This window comes from Adiantum capillus-veneris, chromosome 1 (genome assembly GCF_014529385.1).
Source record: "Adiantum capillus-veneris isolate H3 chromosome 1, ASM1452938v2, whole genome shotgun sequence".
Taxonomy (NCBI): Eukaryota; Viridiplantae; Streptophyta; class Polypodiopsida; order Polypodiales; family Pteridaceae; genus Adiantum; species Adiantum capillus-veneris.
Genome location: NC_140931.1, coordinates 11,782,751 through 11,792,334, shown reverse-complemented (window position 1 = coordinate 11,792,334; position 9,584 = coordinate 11,782,751).

Below are 9,584 nucleotides of genomic sequence, written 5' to 3'. Positions count from 1 at the left end.
TCAGTAAAACGGCCACAAAACCAGTAACCAAACTGACTGCACGCTCAAAACCATGAGCAACCAAAGCGCATCAAACCGCACTCCAAATGCATGCACCAATCTCCACACTTTGCATACATCATTGCAAACACCTGCAAATCTAGTACACAAATATCTTCTCTACCTGTGACTGCCAAAAAACATGCTCGAGGCATACATTGCCGAGCTCAAAATGCAATGACATTAGTCTCCCTGAGCATCAAACCACATAAGGCATACATAGAGCATTACCCGCTCAAAGACCATGTATGCAAGCCACAACACTGCAGAAGAACCACTCAACTGCAACTGGCAACACCTGTGGGAGTACTAGACTCAACCTGTACCTGGGAGTCAAACCCGATCTTGTAACACCTGATTTGTGCCTATTACTTGCAGTGTGCACGGGTAAGCTGTCTGCAACAAAGAAAACAATAGAGCCCAAAACTGTCCTGAAAAACAGTCTCTGTGTTTTTAATTTCAGACCCACCTGCACTCCGAATCAGAAAATGATTCCTTCTACAAAGTCGTAGAGCTTGAAGCCAAAGCTCTGATACCAATTGAAGGGGATCGGGGAGCACCACAGACGGAGAGTGAGAGAGAGAGAAGGAGACACACACAGATATGGGTGGGGAGACTCAAAAAGTGAGCAGCCCCCTATACACTTATGCTATGTATAAGGTATACAAGTCAGTGGGCACCCAGACTCTGGGCGGCCGGGCAAGGCACATGCGCCTATACCCCAACAGTATATAGATGCTAATGAATCTGGTCCTACTATACCACTTGTAAATTTTTGATAGTTCAATGAAAAGCTCGGTTTTTGCGTACATGATTTTTGTAAAAGATACCACTAATGACGCTAATGATTTATCAAATGAAAATGGCAGGAGTCAAGAAGAGTTAAACTTGTCTACTTTTCTAAATGGATTCCAAGATGTTTTTATTGATGATATCCCTATGGAATTACCTCCAAAATGAGGGGATGATGATCATCAAATTGAGCTCCTACCAGGAAGCTCACAGCCTAACAAGCCTCTTTATCGAGTTTCCCAAGCTCAACAAGAGGATATCATGAGGCAAGTACAAGAATTGGTAGACAAAGGGATGGTGAGGCCTAGCTCCTCTCCCTTTTGTTCTCCAGTCCTTTTAGTGAAAAAGAAAGATGGTACATGCCGTATGTGTGTGGACTATCGAGCACTAAACCATATCACTATCAAAAAAAGATTTCCCGTGGCTCAGGTAGAAGATATGTTTGATAAGCTACAAGGATCTACCTACTTCAGTAGGGTTGACCTTAAAAGTGGCTATCATCAAATAAGGATAGTGGATAAAGATATCCTAAAGACCGCATTTCGTACAACGTTTGGTCTTTATGAATATCTAGTCATGCCTTTTGGCTCGACCAATGCACCAGCCACATTCAATTGTTTTATGGAGAAAATATTTAGACCCTACCACAAGTTCACTCGAGTGTTCTTTGATGATATCATCATCTACTCCAAGTCCTTGGAGGAACACAAGCAACATCTCCAAGTGATTTTTCAAGCATTAAGGGAGAACAAGCTTTTTCTCAACCAAAAGAAAAGCAAATTTTTCCTTCAAGAGATTTAATTCTTAGGTCATATTATCTCTCAAGATGGTATTCGTATGGATCCATCAAAGTTAGAGGTAATAAAAACATGGCCTAATCCAAGGAATCTACATGAGCTAAGAAGCTTTATTAGTATGTGTGCATACTAGAGGCGCTTCATAGCAAACTTTTCTCGAATATCAGGACCATTACATGACTTAACAAAGAAGGACGTTAAGTATTCATGGACTACTAAGGAGCAAAATTCTTTTGACGAGCTCAAAGAGAAGCTTACCTCTCAACCAGTGCTCATGCTTCCGGATCTCTCAAAGCCATTTGAGGTCCAATGTGATGCTTGTGGTGATTGCCTTGGAGCAGTCTTGCTTCAAGAAGGGCATGCCATAGCATATGAGAGCTGAAGGCTCAATACGGATGAACAGGTCTTGGGCATTTATGAGAAAGAGCTTTTAGCTATTCTACATGCCTTAGACACATGGAGAACTATTTATTGGGGACTCCATTCATTTTATGAACAGACCACTAAAGTCTTAAGTACTTCATGATACAAACCAAGCTTTCCGACAAACAAATGAGGTGGGCAATTTTTCTTTCGCAATTTTATTTTCATATTGCTCACGTTGCTGGTAAGCACAATCAAGTGGCCGATGCACTTTCATGACGACCAAAAGTTAATGCGGTGTCTATAGCAACTCACAATGATCTATCTTCTATGATAGATGAGTATGATATTGACCCTGACTTTAAAGATGTTATGACAACCCTTGCTTTGGGGAAGAAAGAGGAACCATTCACCTTGCAGGATGGTTATCTTCTCCATGGAAATAGGCTATGTGTTACCCACTCCCTTCGTGAGAAAGTCATGTATGAATCCCATGCTCCTCCCTATGCGGAGCATAGAGGAATTCAACCTACTCTTCGAGGAGTAGAGACATACTTCTATTGGCCTACCATGAAAGTGGACATACAAGAGTATGTTTCAAAATGTGTGGTATGTCAAAAGACTAAGTATGATAGAGGGAAGAAACCTGGATTACTCCAGCCATTGCCAATCCCTAATTCACCATGGGAGAGTATATCCATGGATTTTATCTTTGGATTACCCAAGTCTATCCATGGGAATATGGGAATATGGACGATACTTGACTGGTTTAGCAAGCAAGCACACTTTATTCCTATCAAAAAGACTATTAAGGCACACCAAATGGCAACCCTCTTCATATCTCGGATTTTCAAACACCATGGATTACCAACATCCATCGTGCTAGATAGAGATCCTAGAATGACTAGTAATTTTTGGAAAGGTCTCTTTGAAAATCTAGGTACAAGATTAAATTTCTCTTCGGCCTATCACCCATAAACGGATGGCCAAAGTGATATAGCCAATCTTATGACACTCGATCTACTAAAGACTTATGTCATAGAAGTATATCAACGCTCACAATGGAAGAAGTACTTACCTCTTGTAGATTATGCGTACAATAATACTGTCCATACTACTACGGGAAAAGAACCTTTTGAAATCATAGAGGGAAGACCTACAAGTCCCTTGCTACTTAAAGTACATGGGAAGATCTTCGTTTCTGATGAGTATAGCCGTGACCTACAAGAATATTTTCAAAAGGTTAAGGAGGCTATATCCATCTCTCAACAAAGGCAAAAATTTGTTGCTGACAAGCACAGAAGGGCCTTAACGTTCAAAGAAAATGATTGGGCCTTACTTAAGTTTCCCAAGGCTTGATTAAGACAAACGACGGGCAAAAATCCTATGGGCCATGAAAAGTATTATGCTAAACTAGCAAAAAGATAATATGGTCCTTTTCAAATCTTGAAGCCAATCAATGACATGGCTTATCAACTCAAGTTGCCCAACCATTGGCTCATACACAATGCTTTTCATGTGAGCCTACTTAAGCCCTGCAAAGGAGAGCCACCAACAGAACCAATTACTGAAGACCCTCCAGAAATCAAAGACCAAGAAGAGGTACTACAACCCGAAGCTATCCTTTGGCATGAAGGCAAGGTACTATGATATGGTAAGATAACCTGACGGTATCTTATTAAGTTCAAAATCTATCCTTTTTGAAGATTCTAGATGGATGCAAGGAATACAGCTTAAGGATAGTATGAACCTTGTCAATGCATACAATGCTAAACTAGAGTAAGCAAATGTAAATGCTTTCTAAATGAACAAGTTTTTGTCTTATAAGACTATTCCCCTTTTGTGCTCAAATTTAAATAGTATGCATGCTTAGAATCATGTTTGTGATGACGACGTCGCTCAAACACCAAGTAGAATTTGTTACTCTACTTTAGGAGTATGATATAAACTAAAGAGCAGACATGCTTGCAGCAACTACTTCTCCCAAGCACCAAGTGGACTAGTCAGCCATTCTCGAATGATGTCGTAGGGTGAAAAGGGATCCTCTTCCCGCTAAGAAATGTAGACTAATGACTAAGACTTTATCTCTTCTATCTCATAGTCAAAGACGAGTATGATTTCAAGAGAGAGGTAATGTCATAAAATATAATATCTAGCCAACCCAAATGATTTTCTCATATTAAACCTGATCATCTAATGTGGGAGAATAAACGGGAACAAGGGTTAGAATATAGACATGTGGTTGTAGATTTGTCTCAACATGGGACCAAGGTCAAAGGGGTCCAAATGAGAGATGGTATGTTAAAGAGCAATGCTACCTAATGGAGCTTAACAATGTCATAAAACCTAATATCTAACCAATCCAAATGATTTTCTCATATTAAATTGATCATTTAATGTGAGAGAATAAACGGGAATAAGGGTTAGAATATAGTCATGTGCTTATGGATCTGTCTCAACACAGGGCCAAGGTTAAAGGGGTCCAAATGAGAGATGGTTTGTTAAAGAGCAATGAGAGATGGTTTGTTAAAGAGAAATGCTAGCTAATGGAGCTTAAATACCTTAGGGTTAGCTTCATTAAAGACCTCTAAAAGTTAGTGTTAAAAAGTCCTTTGACCTTAGGCAAGCTAGGGCTGACCTTGAGGTGGGAATCCTACCCAAGCATGAGGTGCTTGTTTAACTTGTTAACTAAGGTGCTTAAGGTGTTTGTGGGAACCTTGCCCAAGCTTGATGTGCTTCTCATGCTTAAATTACTAAGGTTCTTAAAGTGTTCAATTCAAACATGATCTCTCAAGAGGCATAAACAATTTTCATGCTTAAATGACCAAGGTGCTTGAAGTGTTCAATTCAAACACGATAACTTAAGAAGCATAAAAGACAGACGTCAAGATCCTCCCCATTTGGCCCTCATGATGTGCTTGAATCCTATTGGATAGGATTTAAAGGGGTCCAATGAAAATTTAGATGCATAAAAATAAATAATTAAGTTCTTTCTCTCAAAGAGGAAAAAGAGGACACGTGTCCAAATGATATAGTTAAATAATAAACGAGAGAGAGAGAGAGAGAGAGAGAGAGAGAGAGAGAGAGAGAGAGAGAGAGAGGTGGACCAAGCACGAGAGGGGGTATACCCTCCCCCCCCACACACATACACTCTCTCATTGTGTGAAGAGCAAAGTGCAAGAGCTCCATCTCCTTCTCCAAGCTTATTGAGAAGTTGAGAGCCTACACCAACACTCTTGGCTATGGAATTAAAATCCAACCAAGTGCCATGCCTCAATGCTAAGCTTGCCATCTTCTTCATCTTCATTACTATGCTATTATGCTATGCTAAGCAAGAAGAGTGATGATAAGTGAGGAACCATTTCTTTCTCCTATGATTGATTCTTCTTCCTCTTCCCTACCCTCATTCCCCGCTAGCTCTCTCCACCTTTGAAGGTGTTTGAGGCCTTTGGACTGGGGCTTGGGATAGGTAATGCTTTTTGTAAATTTTTATGTTATGCTTGTAATGCATGAAGCTTTTCATCTTCATTGCATCACCTAGGTCACAAGGAACACAAATATTGTATTGTACCAAGTCTCTTTTGATGGGAGAATCTATAATACAAACGCCTTTCGGAGGGGGGATCGGCTCCAAGTAAATCCGGTCCTCAACTATTGTCATGTTCTCTTATACTCTCTCTTGCAAATTTATTTTTCATGCCAAGTTAATTAAGTAATATGTTTATGTTCCTACCATCAATTAAGTTCACCCTCTATGTTCTCAAAGGAACCTTACAAAAATGCTCACTCTAATTCTCTTAATTCCGCTATTCTCAAAGTTCATAGGCCATTTTCATCACATACTTTATGACATAAGGATCAATGAGTCTTCTCTACTTTCCAAAAATTCTTAGCATTGGTAGAGAATCAATTTGGCAAGAAGACCAAATGCTCGAGGACTGACAATGGTGGAGAATACATCTCCAAGGAGTTTGAGAATTTTTAAAGTAAGAGAGGTATTAAGAGACAACTTATTGCACCTTACACATCTAACAAAATAGAACTACAGAAAGCATGACTCGAACACCTTAAGAGCGAGTCATAACCATGCTTTCTATGGTGAACCTGACTTAAGGTTTTTGGGCATAAGTAGATACACATTATTAGCAGGACACCTAACACACCATTGAATTACAAGATTCAGATGACATGCTCATTGTAGGAAAGTCCACTGAGGAGATTGCCAAATTGAAGCAAATGCGAAGCAAAAACTTTGCTATAAAGGATTTGGAATCAAACCATTTTCTTGTTATGCGTAACAAGAGAGATAGGAAAAAAGGCATTCTTGAGTTATCTCAGGAATTCTATAACCACAAGGTCTTGCAGCGTTTCAATATGCAGAGGGGGAAGGCACTGAGTACACCACTACCATCATATCTGAAACTTTGCAAGGAAGATTCTCCCAAGTCAAATGTTGAGAGAGCAAAAATGGCAAGTGTGCCATACTCTTCGGCTGTAGGCTGTCTTATGTATGCTATGGTAGCTACGAGGCCAAACATTGGATTTATAGTGGGAGTGGTTAGTCAGTATATGGCTAATCTTGGAAAGCAGCATTGGATAGCAGTGAAACACATCCTCAAATATTTTAAGGGTATAGCAAGCAGATGTTTACGCTTTGACAACATTGATGCATCTTTTGTTGGTTACATGGATGCAGATTATGCGGGTTGTAGAAATTGTAGGAGATCTACGTCTGGCTACATTTTCATATTGTAGGAGGAGCCATTTCTTGGAGATCATCTTCCATTACAGAGGCTAAGTATGTTGTGGTGCCAGATGCCAACAAGGAAGCTATATGGTTGGCACATTTAGTGGGAGATTTAGACATCCAACAGGTTCCAATTTTACATCGTGATGCCATTGCTTTGGCAAGGAATTTCGTGTTTCATTCCAAGTCAAAACACATTGAGGTGAGGTATCATCTCATTCAAGATGCATTGACAGATAAGCATTTGGAGCTTGCCAAGGTCCACACTGATGACAACCAAGCAGATGCGCTTACAAAGAGCTTAGCTATGGAGCGGTTTGCACATTGCATCGAGTTAATGGGTGTAGGTTAAATAGTTTTTTACAAGGGTGAAGTTGTCGTGCTTAAAGGTTGTACATACTAGATTTAGTCACCACTTACGACCAGATTGGCCTTTAAGTGGGAGATTGTTGGGTAAAGGCCATGTGGCCAGCCGCCCAGACACTTTCCCTACACTCACTAACTCACTAACCCTTTTACATTCTCTTATATACAAACTAATAAAGAGACTCTCACACTCTCTCCTTCTAGAGTGCAGGGTTTCCCCAAGACTGTGTGCTCCTCTCATCTTCTCCTTCCCCCTTCCTACACACACATGCGCACGGCGATACACTCCGCTACACTTCTCTCCTAGTTGGCATCTTCTCCACTATAGATCCTCCGGTCGACGGGCTGTGTTGTTGTGGATGTTGTGCAGTGAGTGCAAGGGAAGGAATGGAGAGAAGGGGATGTAGGAGACATGTTTGGTGGAGCTTCTGAGAGAAATCCTCTCACTCTCCTTATTGTTCACTATAACCAAAACAATAAGTGGGTGGTCGCACGCCCAACCATAATTGGCCACGGGCCTGAAACCTAACAATCTCCCACTTGAAGGCCAACGTGGCCCAAGTGGTTAAAGAATGTATGGATTACGATGTACAAATGTACAAAATTGTGAAGCATGACTATAGCTTCACCCTATGCCCATCGTCTCTATGGAGTATGCGAACTGCTCTGAGACTAGGCTCTTTGTTAGAGCATCCATTGGGTTTTCATCCGTGTGAACTTTGACTAGTTCAATGCGTTTGCTAGCCAAAATATCCCGTACCACATGATATCTCACGTCTATGTGTTTCGACTTGGAGTGAAACACGGGGTTCTTTGCTAATGCAATCGCACTTTGACTGTCACAATGTGGCATTGGGGTCTGGTGTATACCAAAATCTCCCACTATACGAGATAACCACACATCTTTCTTACTAGAACTAGAAACTGCAACATACATCAATGGTGGAAGACAAAGTGCAATTCTGGATACATGATCTCCAAGAAAGTACCGCTCCAACAAACAAGAAAATGTAGCCAGATGTGGATCGTCTAGTGTCCACACAACCTGCATAATCCAAATCAGTGTATCAACTATGGATGCTTCACTATTTCCAAAGAGTAAGCACTTGCTAGCTGAGCCCTTGACATATCTCTAGATGTGCTTCATTGCTTCCCAATGCTTTTTGCCTAGATTTGCCATAAACATGTTGACCACTCCCACTGCATATGCATGTCTGGCCGTGTGCTAACCATGGCAGACATAAGATTGCCAATTATCGAAGAATATAACACTTTTGCCATCTCTACCTTTTCAACATCTGATTTGGGACAATCATGCTTGCTAAGTTTTTTGTATGCAGCCATAGGAGTACTCAATGATTTCCCCCCTTGCATATTAAAATGTTGCAAGACCTCATGGACATACTCTTCCTGCGAAAGTTCAATTATGCCACGTTTGCGATCTCTCTTGATATGAGTACCAAGAAAGTGATGTGCATCACCCAAATCTTGCATAGCAAACTGCTTGCTTAAGACATCCTTGAGAAGTGCAATCTCATCTTTTGACTTCCCGGCTATGAGCATGTTATCCATGTACAAAATTAAGATGATGAGGGAACCATTGTTCAACCTCTTTGTATACAAGAAATGATCCTCTTGGCTCTGTACACAACCGTGGGCTTGAATGTACTTATCAAACTTGATGTACCATTGCCTTGAGCCTTGCTTTAATCCATACAAAGCTTTCTTGAATCTACACACCAGTTCTACCCGTGTTGGCTTCTCAGGCTTTATTGTAAAACCCTCTGGTTGTTCCATGTAAACATCCTCTTCAAGATCCCCATCACTTCCATTGGGACAAATTCCAAGTCCTTGATGGCTACTAGACCAAGCACAAGATACAATGTAGTCAACTTGACCACTGGATAAATGATTTCATCAAAATAAATGCCTTGCATTTGCTTGAACCCTTTTGCTACCAATCGTGTCTTATACTTAGGCTCAGGATCATCAGTTATATACTTCTTCTTGTACACCCATCTGCATGACAATGTCTGTTTACCTGTAGGTAAATTTGTCAGTTCCCGAGTCTTATCGGATAAAATTGAGTTATACTTAGATTGCATAGCCTCTTCCCACTTCACGCTATCATCCATTTGAATGGCCTCTTTGTAGCAAGTGGGTTCACCGCAATCAATGACTAGTAAGTAGTCTAATCCTGGCTCAAAACGCTTAGGTGCATGAGATGTACGAGTAGACCTCCGAAGTGCATAATTGCTGGATTTTGCTCTCTCTGGAGCAACAGGTGTGTGTGTACTAGTGGAAGGTGCATCACTAGCACGTCCAACATTCTGTGTAACTGGTGGTGAGGAGACATCCTTCCGCTTGGACCGATTGTTGTTGTTGTCGTTATTGGAATTGCCTTGGGAAGAATTTTGGGCATTGGTTTTCCTCTTTGCATCACTTTTGTCTTTGTTTTCCATGGACTTGACATTCCGTCT